This window comes from Planococcus citri, chromosome 4, assembly GCF_950023065.1.
Source record: "Planococcus citri chromosome 4, ihPlaCitr1.1, whole genome shotgun sequence".
Taxonomy (NCBI): Eukaryota; Metazoa; Arthropoda; class Insecta; order Hemiptera; family Pseudococcidae; genus Planococcus; species Planococcus citri.
In genome coordinates, this window is record NC_088680.1 from 18,720,464 (window position 1) to 18,736,227 (window position 15,764).

Below are 15,764 nucleotides of genomic sequence, written 5' to 3' on the forward strand. Positions count from 1 at the left end.
AATGAAATAATAATAATAATGAAGGAGGCAGGGCAGAAAAATACCTCGCGAGTTACGAGCTTTTCGAAGCATGACAACTCGAGAGCTTGAAATGAAACTATCTATTTCTACGTTTCGCCAACATTAGGATATTTTTATTCTGGCAGAAGCAAAGTAATACAGTTAGTTTGGGCCGCGTCATTATGAAATTTAACAGCGTGACGCCGTCTCTTAGCTCTTACATATCATCTTATTATCCTAAGACAAAAATGATTCTGAGAATTGGAAAATGGAAGAAAGAATTATCGTCATTAGAGTATTTATCGTATTTCAAGATTAAAACCATCAAACGGTATTTTTGAAATGTCAATACTCAATAGTGATTCATGCAGGAAATGAGATCTATTAACAATACGATATTGGAGTGATTGTTTTCCGACCTTTCAACTTTTTTTTAAAGGAAAGGTGGAAACGTATCTGGCCAGTATTTTGTTAGAAAAATTCTTCGAAGTTCGAATTACGACGTGATGCCTTCATTTTTCAAAGTAGACAGCTCAATTGTCATTCACACATTCATCGTTATTGAACTGCGAGTAGATAAATATTAATCCATTCAGTGTTACATTTTTCACGAATCCTGTATCGCTGTAAAAGGAAGAATAAGGGGGAAAAAGACATGTAAACATAGTTAATCATTTTTATTTCTGTTGTTATAAAACAAAACAAAAAAAAACTGGCAAGATTTTATAAAACTGATAAAATTAAGTCAATTATTCACTTTTTAAAGCATATGAACTTTAAAATAAAGGTATTAAATTTTGCTGATGAATTCATTTCAAACAGATATGAATTCAACAAGAAATTCATGTCGAGTATCTTGTATGTATAATATAATTAGAGCTCGGATTTTTATGATTTGTCATATTTTTATTCATCGCAGAAGATCGCGCATATCCTATGGATTTTTGTGAATCATACAATTCTGAGTATAATGAGCCCAACTTGTTAGTGCATATTTTGCATATTTTAGACATTTTTAGCGCATATTCGTCATATTTTGGCCATTTTCTCCATTTTTCAGTCATATTTTGGAAATTTTGGCCAAAACATCGGTTTTTGGTAAGGTATTTTTCATTAAAAATCGAAAAACTCTGGAAAAAAATTGAAAAAATTATTTTTTAATTTTTTAACTACGTTGAGGCGATTTGTATGCTGACCTAAAATTGATTATTCAAAGTAAAATTGAAGACTTGTACCTATTTTTTTTTTGAATTTCTCAATTTTCTAGCCTTCTCTTCACCTTTAAAATGAAAAATCCTTTCTATAGATACCCATATTGATGTTGCATAAAAGTGCATATTTTGATGGACAAGGGCTTATTTTGTCATAATTTGATCAAAATAAGTGCATATTTTATGCGCATAAAATGATTTTTTGAGCGCATAAAAATCTGAGCTCTAAATATAATTGTTCACCTAATTGGTACTCACATGATCTTATTTTATTCACCTAACCACTGCAAATACAAACTCATACTGAAATTAGCCTGAAAAAACCAAAGAAATTAATTAAAAATGAAAACAATTTAGAAATGCACTCATTATACGATAAATAATTATTAAAAAGCACTGTAAATGTGCAGTTGTGCGAATGTGCAGTCGTGCGAATGTGCAGTTGTGCGAATGTGCAGTTGTGCAGTGGTGCAAACTTGCAGTCTTGCAAACATGCAGTCGTGCAAATGTGCAGTTGTGCAGTCATGCAAACGTGCAGTCTTGCAAACTTGCAGTCATGCAAACGTGCAGTCTTGCAAACGTGCAGTCGTGCAGATGTGCAGACATGCAGACATGCAGTTGTTCAAACGTGCAAACATGCAGAAGTGCAGTCGTGCAAATGTGCAGTCGTTCAGATGTGCAGTCGTGCAGACGTGCAGTTGTGCAAACGTGCAGTCGTGCAGACGTGCAGTTGTGCAAACGTGCAGTTGTGCAGACGTGCAAACATGCAGTTGTGCAGACGTGCAGTTGTGCAAATAGGCAGTCGTGCAAAAGTGCAGTCGTGCAAACGTGCATGCGTGCAGATGTGCAGATGTGCAGAAGTGCAGTTGTTCAACCGTGCAAACGTGCAGACGTGCAGTTGTGCAAGTCGTGCAAATGTGCAGTCGTGCAGTCGTGTGGTTGTGCAGACGTGCAGACGTGCAGTTGTGCAGATGTGTTGCCGTGCAGATGGGCAGACGTGCAGTCGTGCAGATGTGTAGATGTGCAGATGTGCGGTCGTGCAGTCATGAGGTCGTGCAGTCGTGCGGACGTAGACGTGCAGTCGTGCAGACACGCAGTCGTGCGGACGTGCGGTCGTGCAAACGTGCGGTCGTGCAAACGTGCGGTCGTGCAAACGTGCGGTCGTGCAAACGTGCGGTCGTGCAAACGTGCGGTCGTGCAAACGTGCGGTCGTGCAAACGTGCGGTCGTGCAAACGTGCGGTCGTGCAAACGTGCGGTCGTGCAAACGTGCGGTCGTGCAAACGTGCGGTCGTGCAAACGTGCGGTCGTGCAAACGTGCAGTCGTGCAAACGTGCAGTCGTGCAAACGTGCAGTCGTGCAAACGTGCAGTCGTGCAAACGTGCAGTCGTGCAAACGTGCAGTCGTGCAAACGTGCAGTCGTGCAAACGTGCAGTCGTGCAAACGTGCAGTCGTGCAAACGTGCAGTCGTGCAAACGTGCAGTCGTGCAAACGTGCAGTCGTGCAAACGTGCAGTCGTGCAAACGTGCAAACGTGCAGTCGTGCAAACGTGCAGTCGTGCAAACGTGCAGTCGTGCAAACGTGCAGTCGTGCAAACGTGCAGTCGTGCAAACGTGCAGTCGTGCAAACGTGCAGTCGTGCAAACGTGCAGTCGTGCAAACGTGCAGTCGTGCAAACGTGCAGTCGTGCGAACGTGCAGTCGTGCAAACGTGCAGTCGTGCAAACGTGCAGTCGTGCAAACGTGCGGTCGTGCAAACGTGCAGTTGTGCGAACGTGCAGTCGTGCGAATGTGCAGTCGTGCAGACTTGCAGTCGTGCAGATGTGCAGTCATGCGGACCTGCAGTCATGCGGACATGCAGACTTGCAGACGTGCAGCCGTGCAGCCGTGCAGATGTGCAGTTGTGCAGACGTACAGTCGTGCAGATGTGCAGCCGTGCAGCCGTGCAGTCGTGCAGATGTGCAGTCGTGCAGTCGTGCAGACGTGCAGTTGTGCAAACGTGCAGTTGTGCAGTCATGCAGTTGTTCAAACGTGCAAACGTGCAGTCGTGCAAATGTGCAGTCGTGCAAATGTGCAGTCATGCAAATGTGCAGTCATGCAAACATGCAGTCGTGCAAACGTGCAATTGTGCAGTTGTGCAAACGTGCAGTCGTGTAAACGTGCAGTTGTGCAAACGTGCAGTCGTGCAAACGTGCAGTTGTGCAAACGTGCAGTCGTGCAAACGTGCAGTCATGCAAACGTGCAGTTGTGCAAACGTGCAGTCGTGCAAACGTGCAGTCGTGCAAACGTGCAGTCGTGCAAACGTGCAGTCGTGCAAACGTGCAGTCGTGCAAATGTGCAGTCATGCAAACGTGCAGTTGTGCAAACGTGCAGTCGTGGAAACGTGCAAATGTGCAGGTGTGCAAATGTGCAGTCGTGCAAACGTGCAGTCGTGCAAATGTGCAAACATGCAGTCGTGTAGACATGCAGTCGTGCAGACGTGCGGTTGTGCAGACGTGCGGCTGTGCAGACGTGCGGCCGTGCAAATGTGCAGTCGTGCAAACGTGCAATCGTGCAAATGTGTGGTCGTGCAAACGTGCAGTCGTGCAAACGTGCAGTCGTGCAAATGTGCAGTCGTACAAACGTGCAGTTGTGCAAACGTGCAGTCGTGCAAACGTGCAGTTGTGCAAACGTGCAGTCGTGCAAACGTGCAGTCGTGCGAACGTGCAGTCGTGCAAACGTGCAGTCGTGCAAACGTGCAGTCGTGCGAACGTGCAGTCGTGCAGTCGTGTGGTTGTGCAGACGTGCAGACGTGCAGTTGTGCAGATGTGTTGCCGTGCAGATGGGCAGACGTGCAGTCGTGCAGACGTGCAGTCGTGTAGATGTGCAGACGTGTGGTCGTGCAGTCATGAGGTCGTGCAGTCGTGCGGATGTAGACGTGCAGTCGTGCAGACGTGCAGTCGTGCAGACGTGCAGTCGTGCAGACGTGCAGTAATGCAAATGTGCAGGCGTGCAGTAATGCAAATGTGCAGGCGTGCAAATGTGCAGGCGTGCAAACGTGCAGGCGTGCAAACGTGCAGAATTAAAATAAATTTTCCTGTACTTATTGACATCAATTATTGCTTTACCTATGTGCTAGAATAGCAATTGCTTATTGGCTTGAGTAATTAAGTCTCTTTATGTACATATATAGTCTTAATGTGCCATTATTTATTGGTTCTTTATTATAAAAACAAAAAAACATGGTAAACCAAAATTAAAATAAAATAGAGCAATAACAAGAACCAAAAGGTGAAAAAATGTACACATTGATATTATACTCAAGCTTAATTCTGCATAAAAAATACAAATACAGTTGCAAATCCAATCTATGAAACTAGTGAGAAATCAAACAAGTAATAAATACATAATACATACACCAACTTATTTGAAAATGAACACAAAAAAATCATTTTCACACTTGCATAGGCACAAAATGAATGAATTATTTTTGTTTTATATTTTTCTCATGTGTCATGTGCTGACTAATTCATCTGAATTATTCAATCATTTATTTTCTGATATTCATGCCTCGATCTTGACAAGTGCCTGAAAAGATAAACTATAGGCAACCATTCGAACATATTCTATTTATAATGAAGATCGATTGTTAAGTACTCCTATCCTGTGAGATTGAACGGCATACCCACGTGGGTAATAATGCTCCAGAGAACTTCTTAAATTTTTCATTTTTGAACAACTTATTCAAGGAAAATCACTAACAGGGTGTCGAAAAAATAGGACTACTGGCTAAACCGGGACGCATGTAAATGTTTCAATTTAGGGAGATGAGTAGGAGAGGAGGAACCGAGGAAGGTAAAATAAACACATCCGGTTCATAAAATTTTCAGATCAATTTTTTTTTTTACAAAGAGAATTCATAATGAAGAAAAATTCAAAATTTTGAAAGAAGAAGAAAACAAATGAAAAATTCTAAAGTTTTAATGAAAAATGAAAAAAAATCAAGTCTTTACTCGCAATTTTGACAAAAAAATATATTGTTGGAAATTTGGGCGAGACAAGTTGAACTTCATGGAAATTTTGACGCGAAACAAATGACCTTTTGACAATTCAATCTTGGCAATGTCGACACAAAACAGGATTGAAAAAAAAAAGTATTTTTAGGTTTTAAAAAAATTGACAATTCAAGAATTTCTGTTTATTTAATCAAATGATCGAACTAAAAAAAAAGATAAAAAATTGAACTTTATTATAAAAATTTTGGCACAAAAGCAAGACTGTTCGACAATATTGGCAAAGCAATTTTTATTTTTTTAAATTTTTTCAGTTTTCGTTGTTTACGTTTTGCAGTCTAGTTTGTTACCTACTTACACGATTGCAATAGGTACGTAGGTACTTTAACACGTACATAAGCTCAAAATTCATTTTCGATCTTATCTACTGATAGCTAGGTATCTAATTTATCACAGTGTTGAAACACCATTCAATTTTTTTTCATTTCATATTGAATTGAGAATTATAACGATGATTAAATTTCATTAATCGGGTTCTGTGTAACAGTTCCTATAACACTACGAGCCCGTTGATGAATTATAATTTGACTTGTCTGATTTCTGGTTGGCAAATTGTCTCTTGCCAAGTCGCAATCGTAATCATGTGCGCTGCAATACAGTACTTATACCTCGTGTAAAAATATGACGTACTTTTACAGCTGGTAAACAAAAAAAGTTCTTCGATTCGGTTCATTAAAAAGTATGGTTGTACCGGTAGACCGGTACGGTATTTTATAACTATAATGACAGAATTCATTTCGTTCAACACATGGTACCTGTACCTGGGCTTGTCCTCGTAGACAGAATTTTTTTTTCGGAGAAAGATTCCGCGCGAGTAAGGGTTTTTGACAATTATATCAACAATCCAAACACATGTAACTGCCTACTGCCTTATCAACTAGGTACTTCAACCGCACGTGTGTGGAAGAGAGAAACTAAGGACACGTGAAAATGTTCATGTAGGCATGAACAATATGTTCGAGTTATCAGTATGATTTTCTTGTAAAATTTAATCAAAGAAGAAACGTTTACATGTTGAACATTGTAGTATTATGTGAATCATTCATACTTAATACTTATCTATGTAGGTACTATGAAAGTATTACCAATCTGTGTATTGAGCATAAAAAAATATAGTTAACAACACTTAATTCAATTTTATAGGTAAGTATTAATTTATTATAGGCAATAATACTTGATTACTTCATACAGACATTTTCAAAACAAAAACATGAAAATCGTCTTGAAAAAAACAAAAAAAAATTTACAAGATGTTTTTCCACATTGTTAAATGTTACCTACAGTTGAGTTAGAAATCTGCACTTACCTATTACAGGTACCTACCCTGCACCTATTCATGGAAAACAATCGAAGCAATAATAGTTTGGAAAAATGTTAGTATTAAACCATTGAAGGACGAATTAAGCCGATGATGCAGTGAAATTTCACGTCTCATTGCCACGTGTCTGTAATGCTCGAGTAATTTCAGCTTCTATTCTTCAGGCATATGAAGTGTGAAGAGGGAGACTGAAGAAAAATAAAAATGAAGTTAAATTTTCATAGGAACCTTTGTCAAAATTTTATTCTTCGAATGAATGTTGGAAAAAAAAACAAAGTTAAGTGGGCCATGGTTTAGTTCATATTTGATATTTATTCTGTCATTCCTAATGAGAAATGGTAGATAGGAACTTTTGTAGATGAATAATGAAAGAATCACGAGCTCGAATTATAAATATGATTCTTCGAAGGTTGATAGTTTGGCGATTAGTTTGAAGTACAGAGTGAATGTATTGTATTTCCCATTGAAAAATTTCGCCAAGTGGTTTGGTAATGAAAATAAAAAGGTAGGTACAATGTATTGATTGCTTAAGAAATTGCTTTTGTATGATGAAAATACCACAAATAGGTACCTACATATATTATCATCTTTTAATGAGTTAATTATTCTTATGTTTTAGTGAAGTTGAAAGGGGGTATTCAAACTTTCGAAACAACAATTTTAGGAAATTATTTAAGTTGCTATTTTCACTAATATTTTTTTCCAATTTTATCGGTGAAATTAAATGAGACAAATAGTTTCATTAAACTGGGAGCCTTGATTTCATATTTCATTAATTTGACAATTTCTTAGTTTATCCACCCCCCCCCCGCCCCCACCACCACGAGAATTAAGAATAGGATTCAAAAAATAACACGAATGTTGAAAAATTCCAAGTCTGGCAGTCTTAACTTTTTCACATCATTTTTCCTCAACATTTTGAAAAATAATGAATCAAACCATAGTTTACACGTAGTTGACTTGGCAGAATTAGTTGAGACTGAGAGTTGAAACAGTGAATTGTAAAAATCTCGTAAAAGTCTTATCATTTGACGAGATTGACAAAAACGCTTGATTTTTGGCAAAAATGGATAAAAATTCCAATTTTTCACAGAACTGCCTAAGAAGCCCGATTTTTTGCAAAACTGTCAGAAAACATCTGTTGTTGTCTAAAATTGCCAAAAAATTCAGTTTTCGTTCAAGTCGTCGAAAAAATCTCGTGTTTTGTTCAAGTTTTCATTTTTTTTCTTTACCAAAAAATACCTATAATTTTCTGTCAAAATTGCAAAATAATCTTCCTTTTTTTGAAGAAATCTTCAGAAAGCAGAAAGTTTTCCTTTTTTGCCTAAATAGTCATAAAGTCTAGGTACATGTTTTGCCAAAGTAACCGAAAGGGTTTTTTTTTTACCAAAATTACTAGATATAGAATTTTAGGTATACCTACTTCTCTCTTTGTAAAAATTTGAGTATCAAAAATTAGGTAGATATTATTTTATCAAAAAATTTTCTAAAAGAACTACTTACTTACCTTATATTTCTTGCTGAAATTGTCAAAAAAAGGCCTCATTTTCACCAAAATTTGTGAAAAAGCCTCACATTTTTTTTGCCAAAAATGCCTCCAAAAAGTACTAGAGGAGAAGGTACTTATGGACCCAGGTACAAATATGAACCCCCCCCCCCCATGGTTTAGTGTACAACTACTAGCGCTATGGTCATGCTGAGTACTAAAAATTATACTAGTAGTGTAGTATCGATGATCCAAGTACTTATTTCGGATCCATGCATACTTGGGTGTCTCTCATCAGCAATTGTTTTTTTTTGCGCATTATTTTCTTCCCAATGGAAAATTTTACAAGTTTTTCATTCGGTAATTCATCAACTTCAAATAAAGTTTGGAAAAAAATTATTAGCGAAGTAAATAGCTTACAATGAGTACTTTCAAAATTTACTTTCATATTTGTCTTTACTTCAACTGATTTTCATAATTTTTTTCATTTTTCATAAACTGAGCCGATTTTTTGCATGGGTATAAATATGGACCCCTAAATTTTTTTACCTAATTTTGATTCAATATTTTTTAGAATGTCGAGAAAAGTGTTATTAACAAAGAAGACAAGTCCGAAGTGTCAAAAATGAGACCATGATTTTTTCATTTTTCATCAACTTGACCAATTTGTTTGCATGGGTATAAATACGGACCCCTAAATTTTTTTCCCATCTAATTTTGATTCAATGGTTTTTAGAATACCGAGAAAAGAAGACAAGTCCAAAGCATCAAAAAACATCTTTAAATAAATTTTTGTACAATTTTCTGAAATTTTTATTCATTTTTTGAGGGGGTCCATATTTGTACCCGAGTCCATATTTGTACTTTTTATGCCACTTTTCTAAATTTCAAATTTCTCCGTGAGTTTTCAACAAAAAAAAAATTTTGTTTTACACAATATACTAGAGTCTTTGGCCTTTCGAATGGTATTCAAAAAATTACCGAAATTGCCAAAAAAAACTCGTTTTTCTTATAAATATCGAATATTGAAAACTTTTACCTATAGGTAGGTACTTATGTACTTCTTCCACCAAAGAAACTTGCCCATAAAACCTACTACATACTTTTTTTATCGAAATAGTTTTCCAAAAAAAGCTTATTGTCGACCAAACCGACCAACAAGACGTCTTCCTTTCTTTTTTGGCCAAAAATGCTCTTTAAAAGTCATGTTTTATCAAAATTGCCAAAAAAATATCTCGTTTTGTCAAAATCATAAAAAAATTCTCACTTTTTTGTCAAAATTACCAAAATATTTTTTGTAGAAAAATTGCAAAAAATAGAGCCTTTTTTATCAAGAATGTCGAGATCAAAGTCTTATAATTTTTTTGGCAAAAATAATAATAATTATTAAGTTCTGCCAATTTTCGGCCAACATTTAAAAAATTTTGATTTTGCCTGAAAAATGACTTACTAATATCAGAAATTTTTTTCAGATTTTTCGATTTGGATGAAGAGATAAAGGTCCAGTCAAAAATTATTTCACTTAGCCAAAAATCTTTCGAGTTAAAATATTTCCATTGATACATACATGAACAGAACTGCAGAAAATGAAAAAAAAAACAAACTTTTGAGGAAATAGAATCTTTCTTAACCTCAAGCTATTTCGGTTCCCCTTCACAGAAACTTATAAAATGGAAGTAAATCATGAAATGGAATAAAAATGATATTTCAAAAAAATCCTCGGCTCTCCAAACAATATGGATCTTCTTGTATAGACACCCCCCCCACTCCCCCCACCCATTTCCAAAAATAACAAACCAAAAATTTAAATCTGTGAGAATTTTTTGAAAATTTTTCTTTCTTGGTCAAAATTTTGATCCTTCAAACAACCTAGAAGAATTTTGACCAGAAATGAAAAAATTAAAAAAACTTCCTACAGACTTGAATTTTCGTTTTTTGCCAACTCTGAAGGGCTCTATCAAAGAAAGGAACCAATAATTATTTGAAAAGTTGAAGAAAAAGTTTTTAAAAGGGAATTATTTAAAAGGATTTTGACACAAAAATCAAAAACTTTTAAACAAATTGATTTTTTTTTGGAAATTACAAAATGTTTATCAAAAATCGACTCCAGCTGAAAAAAAAACGTGATATAAGTATAACTATTCGCCAAAATTGAATAAAAATTTTAAAAGTTGAAATTGAATTGAAATCACTAAAGAGGGCAAAAAATCAGCTTTCAGAATTAAAAGACGTAAGTAAGTAATAATTCTTTTTACAAAATTTAAATTCTTTAAACATCAAATTTCAAAATAAAAAAGTAATTATCAGTTAATTGAGAGAAAATAGTTTACCTATTGGGTGGCCCATCTAAGAGTGTGCTCATTTTTTTTATTTTTTTTTTTTTATTATTTTAATTTTGAGATCAATTTGGAGGCGAAATGGAGCGTTCTACGAGAAAAATACATCGATCAAAATTGTAGAGAATTGAATTTCCAACAACCTAAAAGAGATTCATTTTTCTCCAAAATGCATATATTTTCCGTTTTTCTCAAAAAACAAAAATCTTGAGTGTGCTCATTTTTTTTATTTGAGAGGGGTTTTGCGATAAGGGCCCTTGTGGTGATATTTCGATTTTTTCAGGAGAGAGAAAACATCGAATTGCTTCGATTTTTTCGATTTTTTTTTTTTTGATTTTTGGGTGCAGTGTTGTCTTGCGCATAGGTTGGAAGTGAAATTTTGACGAAATTCGTTCATCATCGCCTGATATCCCTGATTTAGAAAAGGGACCTTGTGGTGAACAGCCGAATTTACACAACGTTACAGACTACCCCGCAAAAAAATACGGAAAAATTCGGATTCGCCATGAAATTTTACATAGGTAACAACAATAAAATAATTTTTCCATCGACCTTTTTTTCTTTTTTTAAAAAAATTAAAAACAAACAAAAACTTTGTTTTTCGATTTCCCAAAAATGTGAGTTTTTGAGTATTCATGTTCAAGTAATTTTTAAACGAGAAGTTGATGAGATAGGCGAAATCTGATTGCACCATTCGATTTCTCGTGAAAAAGTAAGTCGGAATCGTCAATAAAAAAAAAAAACATCGAATCACCACAAGGACCCATATCGCGAAACGCCTCTCATTTTTTTTTTATTATTTTAATTTTGAGATCAATTTGGAGGCGAAATGGAGCGTTCTACGAGAAAAATATGTCGACCAAAATTGTAGAGAATTGAATTTCCAACAACCTAAAAGACTCGAGATTCATTTTTCTCCAATATGCATATTTTTTCCGTTTTTCTCAAAAAACAAAGATCTTATGATGATATTCGTAAAACTTTCTTATTTTGAGAAAAAACGGAAAAAATATGCATTTTGGAGAAAAATGAATCTCTTGTAGGTTGTTGGAAATTCAATTCTCTACAAGTTTGGTCGATATATTTTTCTCGTAGAACGCTCCATTTCGCCTCCAAATTGATCTCAAAATTAAAATAATAAAAAAAATAAAAAAAATGAGCACACTCTTAGATGGGCCACCCTGTATGTATTAAAAAAAAAAAAATGATATCCTTTGAAGGCTCAATACCCGTTCAAAATCAAAACCCAGGTCATTGCCCTAATATAGTATATAGTCTGCCATACTCATCAATGACCTCAACTTACTACCTACTCATTAAATGTCACTTTAATAAAAAAAAAAAGATAATCTACGTATCTACATCGATCCTTGAATCATCTAGAAAAACGTCATTCAGAGTAAGACCTTTCAAAAGACAAGCAGGCAGGCAGGTATTCTACCAACGTAGGTAAATACGTGTACGATGACAAGTGACACTTGAGCTAAGCCATCAATTTTCATCGGCTTCTAACATAATTAACGAGCACACAATATAAAGGGCACAGGTACACAGTACACACGGTACAGTCACCGTTGCGAATTACCGTTCAACCATATGACAAATTTTCCAAACAGAAATCCATAATAGAAATTTTTTCTACTACGCAGTTGAAAAAATTTTCAACCGAATTCAACTCGACGAAATTTCAACTCGAAACTTTACATCGGCAGGTACCTACTATAGGTAATTACTAATTAGGATGTCTAAAATCGCATCAAGTGTAGGAGAAAATTCGAAACATAAAAGGAAAAAAATCAATCATCAGCTATAGGTATAGCCTTATGTCTTGGAGATTTTTGATTAATCATCGAATTCGCTGAATTTTTACAAACGTGCAGATGATGGGAGTAATAAAATTGGGACGAGGCCTACCACTGTTCTCATATTGATACCCTTAAGCATACTTCGTATTGTTTTTTTCAGCTTTATTTTTTATTTATTTATTTATTTATTATGTACCTACCTATTTACCTGCTTTTTGTACAATTCGCAAACGACTCCAACTGGCGTCTTTTCGTCTATACATCCGCGTATTAATACCTACCTACGCTATAGTGTCCAGAGCGTATAAAATCAATTCAATGCAATTTGCCTTGGATTCTAAGGACATAGTCACCAGCACGAGCATCACTTGAGAATCGTTTTTTGATCGGATATCCGTTTGTCCAGTTTTATGAGCGTGTAATGTGCTCTTTTTGGGTGTTAATAGCCAGGTGGGTAGGTAGTAAAATTGCTCAAAGAGTAGATACCTACCTATTTGAATTATCTATCGTTCAACTTTTCAGCATTTCCGTAAATAGGTATATAATAATTTTTAATTCATCGTGTGTAACTTGAACCATAAAATGGTTGTTTACTTATACAATTACAATTAGATATTATTATTCTATATTTTTATTCGCCGGCTCTCCTTCTACATATTTTTAGCTGACACGTAAATGAACTCGTATGATTATGACCTTCCGAACGCTAATAAAATTACCATCAACTTCATGCCCATCAAAATTAGCATTAGCAAATACATATGTATTAAAACTTACATTGTTAGTTATAGAAAATTTCCTTCTGACATTTGATTTTTTGGATCATTTCCAAATAATGCACAATCAGGCATGAGACAATAGCTTCATCATCTGCATAAAATGTAGATTAATTGAAATGAAAAATAATACAAGAAAATGTGACGAATGATTAATATTCTATACAATTTACTTATGATCATTGATCGCAAAAATAACTCATCTCTGAAGTAAAATGGCCATTTGCTGGCCTGCGAAGACAAAGAAGATCGAAAAAAGGGTTACCACACCATTAGGACGATTTGGTCGATAATTAAAACTCGTAGCAGCAGACACTCTTGTATTATGTAACGTTTCGAGAATCGATTAAAATGCACACAGAGTAAATACATGCAAGGTCAACAGAATCGGAAAACGGAAAGGAAGTCGGCAGTGTAGTAAAGAAAACACATATAGAGGCTGTTAACTGCACACAACCGGTTCAATTTACTCGTAACTTACCTACGAGTACATTTACGATGTAAAATTATAATGATCTAAGGTTGCCTTGGTTGACTAGTGATGAGGTTTTTATAAAGCATCATGCAGCATCTTTCTCCTCTGAATATCTCGAATAATTGGATCAATTTGTATCATTTTTTCATCTTGAGGTACAGTCTAGATTTAACAGAAGCAAGAGGTGGTGAATGCTAAAAAAATATCACCTTTTAGTACTAAAATACAATTTTTAAGCGAGCCTTCCTTGTCCTTATGGACACAGAAAAATGTATTTTTCAAACCATTTATGATCATCTAGTAAGTATATAAATAGGTAAGTTTAACATGTCTACAGCATCACATCATCGAAGATGGATTAGCAAGGATAACTAGTCATAGTCATAATGTTTACAAACCCAGTTTTTCTCTCTCTTCTGCTCTCTTCTCAACCTACTTCTGTCTCTCTCACTTGCACTCTCGTCTGAAATAAGGTTCTAATTTGCGTTTTGACTCATTACATCGAGAATTGTTTCCAACTCTTTGGCATCCAGTTGAAGGCTTCGAGTTTATTGACTTTGGTTATTACATAGATGGAAAAATATAGGTGAAGCCTCATTTATATGATGTATATGGACCCAAAGTTTTGATTGGTTTCAGCTGACATTTTGACAATGTTGAGGTTGCCTATTTTTTTCAGATTTATCTTTATGTTGTTTTTAATTTTGTTTGATCCAAAACTCTTTCGTCTCACAAGTGATCAATTATTTCATAAATTGGAAAATCAGATCCTTTATAGATACATTGGATAACGTCTTTTGAGCAAAATGAAATCTAGGAAAATCCCTTGTTATGGAATCAAACTCACGAAGGCATCCACCTCCAATGCGAACAGGACCGTGATTATTGAAAAGAGCATGGTCTGAAACCCCCATAAAATTTGAGCCACCCAAATTGGTTTTTCAATTTTTGACGAATTTTGGAAAATTCAAAATTGACCATTTTTTTGGTGATTTATGTTTTTAAAAAAAAGTTTAGGTACCCATACCTACTTATTCCGTAAAAATGATGGAAATCAACCCTAAAATCAATATCAACTTCTCTGGGCTACTAAAAATTGATTTGTGGCTTATCTCGGCTTGTTTCAAGGATTTTTCTGCATTTGAGCCGATTTCCAGGCGCGAATACTCCAAGTGCATTTTTTTGACCAGAATATTTTTGAAGAGAAAATTCAAAAAATCAAAATCTTTCTGTTTGCAGGAAAAATTTTTAAATTTGCACGAGTGGTTGTCTCATTGTCTAAAACCCACTCCTCAAATCAGAATTTCAAAATTTCGAGCCATGTTGGAGACTCCAGCATGATTTTCGATTTCTCCAGAATTTTAAATCTTATACAAAAAGCGTAGAGATAAATACATTTTTTTGACCAGAATATTTTTTGAGAAAAAAAATTTAAAGAATCAAAAATTTTCTGTTGGCAGAAAAAATGTTGAAATGTACACAACTCCTTGAATCCGAATTTTGAAGTCTTGAGACATCCTGGAGCCTCCAGCGCGATTTTCGATTTCTCCAGAATTTTAAATCATATCCAGAAAGCGTGGGGATAATTTTAGGCAGCTAAAAATCGAGTGATTTCTAGGCGGGTGCCTCGAGTGCGTTTTTTGAGCAACATTCTCCATTTATCATTTAAAATATTCTGGCCAAAAAAACGCACTCGAGATGTCTCCCTGAAAATCGGCTCAAATGTCGATAAATCCGTTAAAAAGACCCAGAATGGCTCACAACTCGTAGTCGGGGAGCCCGCATAAGGATCAAAAAACACCATACAACCTTTCAAAAAGTCGCTGCAAGCTCCAAAACGACTTAAAATCTACCTGCAGTTGACTTCGTAGAGTATTGAAATTAGTTTGCAAAATGAATTTCGGCTTTCCAACTTCATTTTGATGAAATATTGTGAAAATTTCGAGTTTCAAAAATCTAGTGGAGACTCCACTAATTTTCAAAAAGGCGCTGGAGGCTCCAAAATGACTTACACCCACGTGAAGTCTCTTCAGAGGGTGTTAAAATTGGAGTGCGGGGTAAATTTCGGCTTACCATCTCCGTTTGATGAAATTTTGGGAAATTTCAAGTTTCAAAAATCTACCGGAGGCTCCAGTAATTTTCAAAAAGTCACTGGAGGCTCCAAAACGACTTAAAATCCACCTGCAGTAGACTTCGTAGCGTATATAAATTATTTTGCAGAATGAATTTCGGCTTTCAAACTCCATTAAATTTAATGAAATTTTGTGGGAATTTCGATTTTCAAAAATCTGCTGGAGGCTCCAGAACTG